The 12,001-nt window shown below is 44.5% G+C and overlaps 1 protein-coding gene and 1 long non-coding RNA gene across 5 annotated transcripts in view; one reads left to right on the forward strand and one right to left on the reverse strand.

Annotated features, from left to right (window-relative positions):
- Positions 1-7,236, reverse strand: part of LOC133775160 (zinc finger protein 883-like) — a 40,569-nt gene extending 33,333 nt beyond the window's left edge. For all 3 annotated transcript variants that reach the window (XM_062213257.1, XM_062213256.1, XM_062213255.1), the window contains exon 1: positions 6,991-7,236. The gene's annotated coding sequence lies outside the window, so the exon portion shown is untranslated. The remainder of the gene's footprint in view (positions 1-6,990) is intronic.
- Positions 7,237-7,600: 364 nt separating this feature from the next.
- LOC133775257 (uncharacterized) overlaps positions 7,601-12,001 on the forward strand; it is a 35,031-nt gene continuing 30,630 nt past the window's right edge. The window contains exons 1-2 of one of the 2 annotated variants that reach the window (XR_009868213.1): positions 7,601-7,697; positions 10,762-10,909. This is a non-coding gene — a long non-coding RNA (uncharacterized LOC133775257). The remainder of the gene's footprint in view (positions 7,698-10,761; positions 10,910-12,001) is intronic. The other variant, XR_009868214.1, reaches the window with a different exon arrangement.

A 12,001-nucleotide genomic window follows, 5' to 3' on the forward strand; every position in this document is an offset into this window, starting at 1 on the left:
ACACTATAACCTGGAGGAAAGTAACATTTTATATGGCTTTGAATTTGAAGACTACAATATGAAGTACAACTTAAAAATGTGGAAAAATTCAATATACCCTTATTACAATTTATCAGAAATCATAACTTCCTCTTTTTTTTAAAGATTTATGTATTTATTTGAAAAGTACCATTAGAGAGAGAGAGAAGAGACAAAGACATCTATCTCTGGTTCACACAAAGGACTAAGCCAAGCCAAAGTCAGGGGTTTCATCTGGGTCTCCCACATGGGTGCATCCACTGCTTTTCCAGGTGCATTAGCAGGGAACTGGACTGGAAGTAGAGCAGCTGGAACTTGAACCAGCATCCACATGAGATGCCAGCGTGGTAGGCAGCAGTTTAACCCACTGCACCACAGTGCCAGCCCCAGAAATCATAACATTCTTAAGTAGCACAATTGAGATATAAACACAACTCATTTGCCTTGCAATCCACGCACTAAGAGTGCACATACAACTCACTCTTGCAGTTGTATGCAACATGACCACTGTCAATTGCAGAACTTTTTTTATCACTTCAAAGAAAAAGGTGGAGTGAGTCTAGTGTTGCTAAGATGCTGCTTGAAAGAAGCACATCTAAGGATGTCTGGGTTTGAGTTCCAGCTACACTCTTGAGTTGATTCCAGTTTCCTGGTAATGCTCAACCTGAGACTACATCACTGAGAAGGCAAACGCTTAAGCAGCTGGAAAAAGTTAAGCCATGTTGAAGATCTATACCGCATTCTCAGCTCCCAGGTTTTTTTTTAAGTTTTTAAATATTTATTAAGTAATTTGAAATGCAGAGAGAGAGATTTCGCATGCTGGTTCAGTTCCAAGATGCCTGGCACTGGGTCAGGACAAAACAAGGAAGAATCTGTTGCTTCTCATGCACATTGGCAGACAGCTGGACTGGAAGAAAAGTAGTCGGGAAACAAACAGACACTCTAACGGGGATGTAGGGTAGCTTAACTGGCTGTGCTAATATGCCTACTTTATCAGCTCTCAGCTTTAAATCGCCTTAGCCTCACCTGATGTGAGCATTTGGGGAATGAAATCAGCATAAGGAGTGGCTCTATCTTCTTTCTCTCTGTCCTTGCCTCTAAGATAAATAAAAATACATTAGTTTTCTTTTTTTTAAGTACTCTTTTGCTATCTCCTTCATACTGCCAGTATTTCCAACCCAAAACCATCACAAATGTGCTTTCTATACATTTACCTACTATGCATGTAATGGAAGAGAAGGACCAAATGCCCTCATGCCCAATACAGAGCTTCTGTCACTCAAGCGGGGTCTGCATCATACCTCCCAGCTGCATTCACCCAGAACATAGTTCTAGCAGCTGGTAACTGGGGACACAGGAAATGAGGTTCTTTCCCTTCAAACAGCAGCTGGCAGCAGCGGGGCCTTGTGTTCTCAGCTGCACTTTATGGAGTGGAATTTCCATTTCACTGAGTCAGGACAGGAAAGGATCAAGTCTGGATTCAAATAGCACTGAGTCTCCCTACTCTTTCCAAATCTTAGATTTTCTTGAGTTAATATTTCTTTATTTGATTTCTTTGTGACCATTTCTAGAGATTACAAGGATACTTCTTGCTTTGTCTTAAAATATTTTTTATCAATTCTACCGTAATGAGTGCCCACACATACTGTCAAGGCAGAATTCTCATTAGGAAACATGTAATGTTAATGCTGGCATGCTCAGTGAATTATTGTTTATAACTGCCTCAAAGTACACACATAAGTTAAAAAGAGTTAATCAATCAACTGCCAATCTCTTACAAATGATACACATAATTAATTATGTGAGTGCCTTGGAGGCTTTGCAGATGACCTATGTCACTGTAACACATAATTGCTATTGTAAACTCTGTAACAGTCATCCCCTTGTTCACTTAACTGCTAAGTATCAGTGCAGGCGGTGACAACACACATGATGATAAATCTGAAAAACTAAGTATTAGAAGTGATTGTCAGGGCTGCCGCCGTGGTGCAGTAGGTTAAGCCTCCACCTAGGGCCCTGGCATCCCATAATGGCAACGCTTCGAGAACCCACTTCTCCACTTCCAATCCCACTCCCTACTCATGGCCTAGGAAAGCAGTGGAAGATGGCCCAAGTGCTTGGGCACCTGTACCAAGTGGGAGACCTGGAAGAAGCTCTGCGTGTCAAATAAATAAATAAAAAATCTTTAAAAAAAATTTGAGCAGGTAATTAAGGTCAACTGATATAATAAGAGTGAGGCCCTAATACAAACTGATCTATGTCCTTATAAGGAGACACAGAGAAAATACCATGTAGGGCACTGTGTAGTAGCCAGGAAATAGGCCCTAGGAGGACCAAACCTGCTATCATATATATATGATCATAAACTGTCAACCTCTAGAAGTATAAGAAATAAATTTCTGTGATTTAAGTCACATATTCTGTGGCAACCCTAGCAAATACTTTGATCTCCACCAAAATTTCTTGCAGTAAACTAGATCGCCCCCACTATTATCTGAGAAGATAAAAATTAAAATCTGACTTCAAGTGGCTAAATATCTAAAAAATAAATTTTAAATAAATGAACAAACTATTGTTATCTCAAGGACAAGAAACAAGAATAAGCAAAATTCAAAAAGGGCAGTAGACAGAACTAAATAATAAAGATTGGAGTGAAATTGAACTGCCATAATGTAGAAGCAAAACCCAGCCTCCCTTAGCCCAAGATATCCTTGCCTGCCTTTTATCAAAAGGAATTCACTGACTTAAGGGAGTGATTCAGCTGGCCTTACAAGATTCATTCTAATCAACAAATTCAAGGAGTCATCTCCTTTTCCAATAGATAAGAACCTAATGGCCAGTATTGTCCTGGGGTGATTTCTGTAGCAGAATTCCAGGAACAGGAAGAATGTAGCTGCCACCTGCATGTAACCCCTAGACCAACTGGAGCCCACCTAGCCAGCATAAATTCCCTAATCAGCGCAGCATAACCAATTAAAAGATCATGAACTCCACTGACCAACTGGTAACTTGGACCCGAACTGACCACACACCTATCACCCCAACTTCAATGTATAAGAACCTTTACACTTAACTCCTTGGGGAGCCCAGGAATTAAGCAATAGCTGCCCAGCTCCTTGCTTTGCACTTTGCAATAAATACTTGCTTTCTTCTACCACCTCAATGTCAGTGATTGGCTTTCTGTGTGAAGGGTGAGTGGATCCATTTTGGGGGTTCTACAGCAATGCCTTCAATCAGTTTGGGGTGTTGTTTGGCAACAAGAGCTGAAATAAATGAAAAATAATCTTAAGCAGTATTAAAGGTGAAGGTAATGGAATCGGTTTTTTGAGAAGAAAACAAAATTAATAATTCTTTAGGTAGACTAAAACAAAAAAGGAAATATTGCAACTGAAATCACAGAAATACACAATGGATCTTAATGACTACTAGAAACAATTTCAGAGGTTGGCACTGTGGCATAGCAGGTTAAGCTTCTGCCTGTGGTGTCAGCATCCCAAATGGGTACCCATTTGTGTCCTGGCTGCCCCACTTCTGATCCCGCTCCCTGCTAAAACATCTGAGAAAGCAGTGGAAGATGGCTGCAGTCCTTGGGCCCCTGCACTCACATGAAAGATCTGTAAGAAGCTCCTGGCTCCTAACATCAATCTGGGCCGTTTCTGGCCATTTGGGAAGTGAACCAGCAGATGGAAGATCTCTCTCTCTGTCTCTCCTTCATGCTGTCTATAACTCTACCTCTTAAATAAAAAAATAAATGTTTTAAAAAAAAAAAGGAACAACATTAAGCCAACAAGTTAAACATGCCAGAATAAATGGTTAGTTTCTGGATACTTATCACCTACCAAAGTTGAAACAGGCAGATATGGAAACCCCAAATAGATCAATGAGTTACAAGATGAAACCAGGAATTTAAAAAGTCTCCAAATAAAAGGGCAGTATTAGATGCCTTCACTAAAGTCTACCAAATTTTTCAAAAGGGATACCATCAATCCTCAAACTATTCCAAAAACCTGAAAGGCCTCATCCTGTGAGGCCAGCATTGCCTAGGTGCCACAGCCAAAGTGAACCAGCAGATAGAAGACCTCTATTTGTATGTCTTTTAAATACACACACACACATACACACACGTATCAATATGCCTGATGAATATAGATGTAAAATTTTTCCTCTTAATACTAGGAAATCCAATCCAACAGCACATTAAAAAGCTCAGACATCATAATCAAGTTGGTTTTATCCTGGGGATGTAGGGAATGGGCCAATTTATGCGAATGAATAAATCAAATAAATTACATCAATAGGATGAAAAATAAAAATCATCCTAATCATCTCAATAAATGAAGAAAAGTATTCAATAAAATGCAACACTGATTTATAAGCAAAATTCTGAGCAAGACACTTATACAAGGAACATACCTCAACACACAAAAAAATCCTATCAATGATAAATCCACAGCCAATATTCTACTGAATGACAAAAAACTGAAAACATTTTAAGATCTGGAACCAGTCAAGTGTGTCCAGCCTCACCACTGTTGGTCAATATTGCAGTACAAAGTGTGGCCAAAAAAAAAAAAAAAAAAAAAGCAAATGAAGGAAAGAAAAGACATACACATGGGAAAGAAAAAATTCAATTATTTCTCTTTCCAGATGACATAATTCTGCATGTAAAGAAATATAATGACTCCATCAAGAACTGATCAATGAAATCAGTAGTTATAAGATGCAAAATGAACACAGAAGAATCAGGAGCACTTTTATAGGAATGACTAAATTCACAATAACTACATGAAAATAGAATACCTTGGAATAAATTTAACACAGGATGTGGAAGATCCCTACCAAAAAAAAAAAAAAAAGTCCAAAACACTGGTGAAATAAATTGAATACAGGAAAGATGGAGGGGCATTGGCCCCTCCTTTAGCAGGTAAAGCTGCCTTCATCTGGCCCAGCGCCAGCCATTGTGGCCATTTGGGGAAGAGAGACAGGAGATGGAAGATCTCTCTTTCTCTCTGTGTGTCTGTGTGCGTGTGTGCCTCTCTCAAATTAATAAATTTTTATAAACAAAAAAACAAAAAATCTTAGAAACAAAAAAAGATTTCACATGTCCCAATGGGAAGAATTCATAGCTTCCGTGCCACACAAAGTAAGTAATCTAAATATTCAACACAACTGCCATCAAAAAACCAAATACTTCTCTACAGACAAGAAAAAATAAAATAAAATCAATATGGAGGGGCTGGCACTGTGGTACAGGGGCTTAAAGCACTGGCCTGCAGCACTGGCATCCGATATGGACACAGGTTCGAGTCCTGGCTGCTCCACTTCCCATCCAGCTCATGCTGATGCACCTGGGAAAGAAGCAGAGGATGACCCAAGCGCCTGGGGTCAATGCACCCACTGGGAGACCCAGAAGAAGCTCTAGGCTCCTGGCTTTGCATCAGCCCAGCTCCACGCATTGTGCCATTAGGGGAGTGAACCAGCGGCTGGAAGACCTCTCTCTAACTCTGTGTTTCAAATAAATAAAATAAACCTTTTTCAAAAAGATTAATATGGAATCCAAAAGCCCCTAAGTAGCCAAAGCAATCTTGAAACAGAACAAGTCTGACAGCACCTGAATTCATGACACACTACAAAGGGATTGTAATCACTGACATAAAAACAGACATGGACAATTGAAACAGAACAGAGGTCCCACACCGCTGGAACCCAAAATGCAACGCAGGAAGGACAATCTCTTCAGTAAATGGCCCTGAGGAAATGGATATTCCTATGCACAAGACTGAAACTAGACACTCCCTCCCGCACAGCCTTCATACACAAAAATGAAACCAAAGTGAGTCAAATATCTAAGTGTAAGACATAAATCTAACAAAACTGTTAGGAAACTAGCACATTGACACAGGCAAGGACTTTTGGATCAGCTTCCAAAAGCACAGGCAACAAAGGTGATACAGGCAGGCAGACAGGATCAGATTGATTAGAGTTATAAGCTAGAGACCACACCTTTGTCCTACCCCCTTTCACGAACTCATGCTCCTATTTGATCTCACCTGGAAGCCCACCTGCCAATCAAACTACATAATCCCTCCCCTTCGGAATTGAATAAAAGCCCTGGAGCACAATGGGCTGGCCCCTTGTTGAACCACATCTGCTCTCTGCTTTCCTCCCGCCCTAGGATACCTATCTGTGGCTGAACCTAACAGCATGCTTGCTCCACGTGGCTCCTGGCCTGCTCTCTGCCTCCATATGGACCCAACTTAGTTTCTAGACTTCTTCCCTATATAAAGCCCTCACTTTCCTGTGTATTTTTCTAAATAAATGCTGGGGGAAAAAAAAGGTATCACGTTGTCTGTTTCATTTATAAGCAGCCGAAATTTAGAATTCTTATCTAAATATACGGGAAGAACCCTGGAAAATTTGAGTAGAGGTTCCGATTTCTTAAGCACAAATTTGATATCAACTAAGAAAAGTCCTCAAAAACTACAGAAACAATCACCAAAGTGGAGATGCAATAAATAACAGGGACTTGCACACTATGCATCTGATAAACGGCTGACACACAAAACAAAACGCTCAATACTAGTTACCCAGGGAAACGTAAATCCAAAAACACTGACGGTGAGTCCCGAGTCCCCTTCCACTGGCTTCGCAGGGGACTCCCTGCCACGTCCGACTGCCCCTTGGCTGAGGCCGCGGACGGCGAGACGCTCCATGGCAGGGGGGCCGGGACCCGGGGAACCTCTTGTTCCGCTCCCCCACCTCGCCAGGCGGGCGGCGCCGGCGGGACGCTGGCCCGCAGCCCTGCCTAAGCGCCTAGAGCTGAGCGCGCCCCCAGATGCACCCAGGAACTCTGTCCCTCCGGCCTGCGGGGAGCCACGGGGGCTCACCCACAGCGTCTCCCGGAGCCCCTCAAAGCCCGCTCCGCCTCCTCCCTCAGCCTCGGACCCTGTCCGGAAGCTCACCACGCCTCACCTGGCGCCGCCGACGCCGCCGGCCCCTCACCTGCCGCGGCTGCCGCGACAGGAAGCCCTCCGCTTCCCGCCGGCCGCGGCCGTCTGAGGCCCGGTGTAGCTGCGCAGGCCGCAACAGGATGGCAGCGTCCGAAGGGGAAACAGAGGCCAGGCAGCGAGAAGAGGGCCGGGGCTGTGCCGCCGGAGACGCGCGCGGGCAGCGTGGCAGAGTAGCACGCGCTGGACACGCGACCCGCCGCCGCGGAGACCTGGCGAGCACGGGAGCGCGCGAGCCGGCCTGGTGCGCGTGCGTGTCTCCGGCGGCACGGGGAGGGGGCGGAGCTCGCAGGCGGCGGTTTCGGAAAGGGGCGGAGCCGCGCCAGGTGCGCGCGCGGGGCGGCGGTTGGCTGAGGCAGAGACCCCCGGCTGAGTCTCGTGTCCGCAGCCTTGGGTGCCTGAGGAGCCCTCAGGCGCTCACCCGCACGGAAGAGCCCGGCTCGCTCGGGCGCCAACCGCCTTCGAGGCCGGCGCCCGCTGTCACCTCACAAGGCGCGTGTGACGCACCGAGGGCTGGCGCCGAAGCAGCGGCAGGGAGGGACCGGCCGCCCGCCCGCGCCTCCGGGCCCCGCAGCGCTCGTGGTGAGGGCGTGTCCTGCCCGGCGGGTGTCTGGACGGGGTCCTGGGTGCCGAAAATTCCCTCGGGCCTCGAAAAGCTCATTTAGGCAGGAGGTAGGTTTTGTTATGAGATACTCTTCGCCTTGCTTTAAAAATTAATAACATTTTATTTTTATTTTTTTTATTTTATTTGAAAGGCAGAGGTACAGAGAGGGAGGGAGAGTGAGTGAGAGAGGTGTCTAACATGCATTGGTTCACTCCCCAAATGGCTGCAACAGCCTGGGCTGGGCCAGGCCAAAGCAGGAGCCAGAAGCTTCTCCTGGGTCTCACAGGTCAGCTTGGCAGGGTCCCAAGTACTTGGGTCATCTTCCCTCACTTTCTCAGGCAAGTTATCAGGGAGCTGAATGGGAAGTGGGGCAGCCGGGACTGGCGCCCATATGGGAGGCTGGCATCTCAGGTGAACACTTAACCCACTATGCCACAGTGCCAGGGGGCAACCTTGCTTACTTTAAATGAAATATGTGAGAATTAATTTTTTTAAAAAATTCACGCTAAAATAACAAAAATTGCAAATGCTGTTTAGGATATGCAGAAAAGAAAGTCCTTATAAACTGGTAATGAGAAAGCAAATTAGTACAGGCATTCTGGAAAAAAACACTATTGTCATTTTGTTAGGGAGGTAGTCGGCAATTGAGCCTGTGTGTGTGTGGAGACAGGCCTGAAGACCAGCACCTACTGCAGAAGCTCCAGAAACTCAACATTGCTCAGACCCTGATAACCGCCCAGGTGGTCCCAGCCCTTCCCCCAAGGAAAGCTCTCAGGAGAATTCTCCCTTCACAGGACCAAAGGAGTTACCTGATCTGATAACGTGGGGCAATAAAACCTTCACAGACCCCCTAAGGGAAGCCCTTGTACTCTGCCATGCACCAGCAAATGCAGGAAGGAATTTGCTAATTTTCACCCAACAGACACTTCTGCTAGGACTCCCAACCCTTTGTCCTAGAGGAGAGGGGGAGGTGGGTAAACAGACTCCCTTAAAAACCTAGGGAGTTCAGACAGACTGGGCACTCAGCCCTCTGCCTCTGTGCTGAGTCACCCGCCTGGCCTGCCCACGTGTATTCTCTCCATTTTACCATGTAACCTCACTCTCCCCCAGTCCAAGCGAGCGACTGGGCATGCTCTCTGTCCCTTCTGTTTTGAGGGATGCCCTATCCCCAGTAAAGCCTTATCACTGTTCTCTGTCTCACACCTGAATTCTTTCTTCCATGAAGAACCCCAAAAAAGTGCTGTGTGATACTCCAAGGTATAGATCAGAAGGAAATGAAATCAGCATATCAAAGAGATGTATGCCCTCCCATGTTCACTACAGCCAAGATATGGAACCAGTCTAAGTGTCCATCAACAGATGAATAGATAATGTAACATCATTCAGTCATAGAAAAGAAAAATAATATTTGTATTTACTTCAAAATGGATGGAACTGAAGAGCATGTTAGGTGAAATAAGCCAGAAACAAAAAGACAAATGTCACATGTTATCCCTTATATATGGAACTTTGAAAAACAGTGGGTCTGAACTTAAAATAGTGGATACTAGAAACTGGGATGGGTGAGGAATCTAGCTGGGTGAGGGAGATTGGCTAACAGGTAGAAATAACAAGTCCTGGTGCTCCAATAACAGCATAGTGACTATGGTTCACAGTAAGATGTACTGTATAAAAAACAGCAAGGGGGGAGTTGGCAGCTTTTAAACACAAAGAAAAAGAAATAGAAAGGCCAGTTACCTGGCTTGATCAGCTTGTGTTACATATATGTGTTCAAATATTACACTGTACCCCATAATAAATACAAGGAATACATGTTAATAATAATTACATGAATAAAATGTTATGATATCAGAAGCATCTCTATATACTAACAATAAACTATCTGAAAAATAACTTAAGAAAACAATTCCATTTATAAAGCATAAAAAAAAAAATCCTAGGTACTGGACCGGCCCTATGATGCTGTAGTTTGGGCTATTGTCTGCAGTGCCAGCATTTCATATGGGTGCCAATTCAGGTCCCAGCTGCTCTGCTTCTAATCCAACTTCCTGCTAATGTGTTTGGTAAAGCAGAGGAAGGTGGCCCAAATCCTTGCGCTGCTGTACGCACGTGGGAGACCCTGATGAAACACCTGACTCCTGGCTTTTGGCCTGGCCCAGTCTTGGCCATTGTGGCCATTTGGGGAGTAAACCAGCAGATGGAAGATCTCAGTCTCTGTCTTTCCTCCCTCTCTGTAACTCTGACTTTTAAATAAATACATAAGTCTTAAAAAAAAATAAACTAGTTGGGGCTAATATTTTCCAGTGTTATTAAGGATTATTTAAATATACATATTCTTTTAATTAATAAGTCAAAGTTGTTTTTCCCACTGAACTTTCTGCTCATCCCTTATACGATTTACAGTTAGGTTATCTGGTGTCTTGTAAATGCCACTACTGGAAAACCAACCTTGAACCTATATGGAAAGCTAGTTATACTGGTTTTAAGATTCATTTACCTGAAAGGCAGAGCGACAAAGATGAGGCAAAAAGAGATCTTCCATCCACTGGTTTACTCCCCAAATGCATGCAACAGCTAAGGCTAAGCAAGGAACTTCTACTGAGTCTTCCATATGAGTGGAAGGTATCAAAGAACTTGAATCATCATCTCTTGCCTCCCAGATGCTTTGGCATCAAACCAGATAGGAAGAGTAGAGTAGCCTGGATTTGACTCAGGCTCAGCAAGGTGGGATGTGGGCATTCTAAGTGGTAGCTTAGCCTACAGCACCACACCACACATCTGCCATAAACTGTTTTATTCATTGCTAACACTGCTGCCAAATTACAGGAAAGGTGTTCAACCTTGGATCCACATATCACAGTTAAAATATAGGTGTTTATCCTAGTAGTTAAGAAACTTGTGTCCTACAAAAAGTACCTGGGTTCAATTTTGGCCTCTTCCTCCTGACTCCAGCTTCATAATAATGCAGTCACTGGGAAGCAGTGGTGTTGGCTCAAGTGATTGGATTGCAGCAACCCCTGTGGAAAACCTGGATTGTACTGGCATTGTTGAGTAGTGGGTAAACTACCACCTACAATGCTGGCATCCCAAAAGGGTACCAGTTCATGTCCACCTGCTCCACTTCTGATCCAGCTCCCTGCCAATTCACCTGGAAAAGCAGCAGAAGATGGTCCGAGTGCTTGGGTGCCTGCACCCACATGGGATACCTGGATGAAGCTCTTGACTGCTGGCTTTGGTCTGACCCAGCCCCACCCATTGCAGCCATTTGGAGTGCTACCCAGTAAGTAGAAGATTCTCTCTCTCTCTCTCTCTCTTTCTCTCTCTAACTCTGCCTTTCAAATAAATTAAATAAATCTTTAAGAAAAGGAAACCTGGATTGAATTCCTAGCTCCCAACTTAAACATAAGTCTTCACTGGTAGTTGTGGTCACTTGGGGAGTGAATCAGTGGATCAATTCTCTGTCTCTGTTTCTGCAATAAATAACCTAGAAAACAATCTAGACAGAACAATAAACTTTTGGATGTCAGATCACCTAAAAGTGTCTGAAAACAATTAATTGGCAATACAACAAAACTTTATTTCTTTATTTCCACATGATCTAATAGAAAAAAACGTTTATTCAGAATTATAATATCTTTTTTGTTTTTGTTTTGTTTTGTTTTTGACAGGCAGAGTTAGACAGTGAGAGAGAGAGAGACAGAGAGAGAGTTATAGGCAGTGAGAGAGAGACAGAGAGAAAGGTCTCCGGGGCTTCTCCGGAGGTTAGGGTTAGGGTTAGATTTGGGTTAGGGTTCCATTGGTTCACCCCCCAAATGGCCGCCATGGCCAGCACACTGCGCCGATCTGAAGCCAGGAGCCAGGTGCTTCCTCCTGGTCTCCCATGGGGGTGCAGGGCCCAAGCACTTGGGCCATCCTCCGCTGCCTTCCCAGGTCACAGCAGAGAGCTGGACTTTAAGAGGAGCAACCAGGACAGAATCCGGTGCCCCAACCGGGACCACAACCCAGGGTGCCGGTGCCACAGGTGGAGGATTAGCCAAGTAAGCCACAGCACCAGCCCAGAATTATATCAACAATGAATTGAGTTGTTGCAACTTCAGATAGCTGAAAGGAATGACCAACCAAAATTCTAACCCTAAACCTAGCCCATACTCTATTCCTAACCCTAACCATAGATCTAATCCTAACCCCAACCCTGGTTCTAACCCTAAACATATCACTAACCCTAACCCAAACCCAAACCCAGACCCTGTCCTTAACCATAACCCTAAACCTAGCACTAACACTGGCCCTCACTAGCCAATAGCTGGATTCCAACCCTACCTATGCCCTAACCTTACCCCTAGACCTAACATTAACACCAAGCATAATTCTA

Source organism: Lepus europaeus, chromosome 16 (genome assembly GCF_033115175.1).
Source record: "Lepus europaeus isolate LE1 chromosome 16, mLepTim1.pri, whole genome shotgun sequence".
NCBI classification, from domain to species: domain Eukaryota; kingdom Metazoa; phylum Chordata; class Mammalia; order Lagomorpha; family Leporidae; genus Lepus; species Lepus europaeus.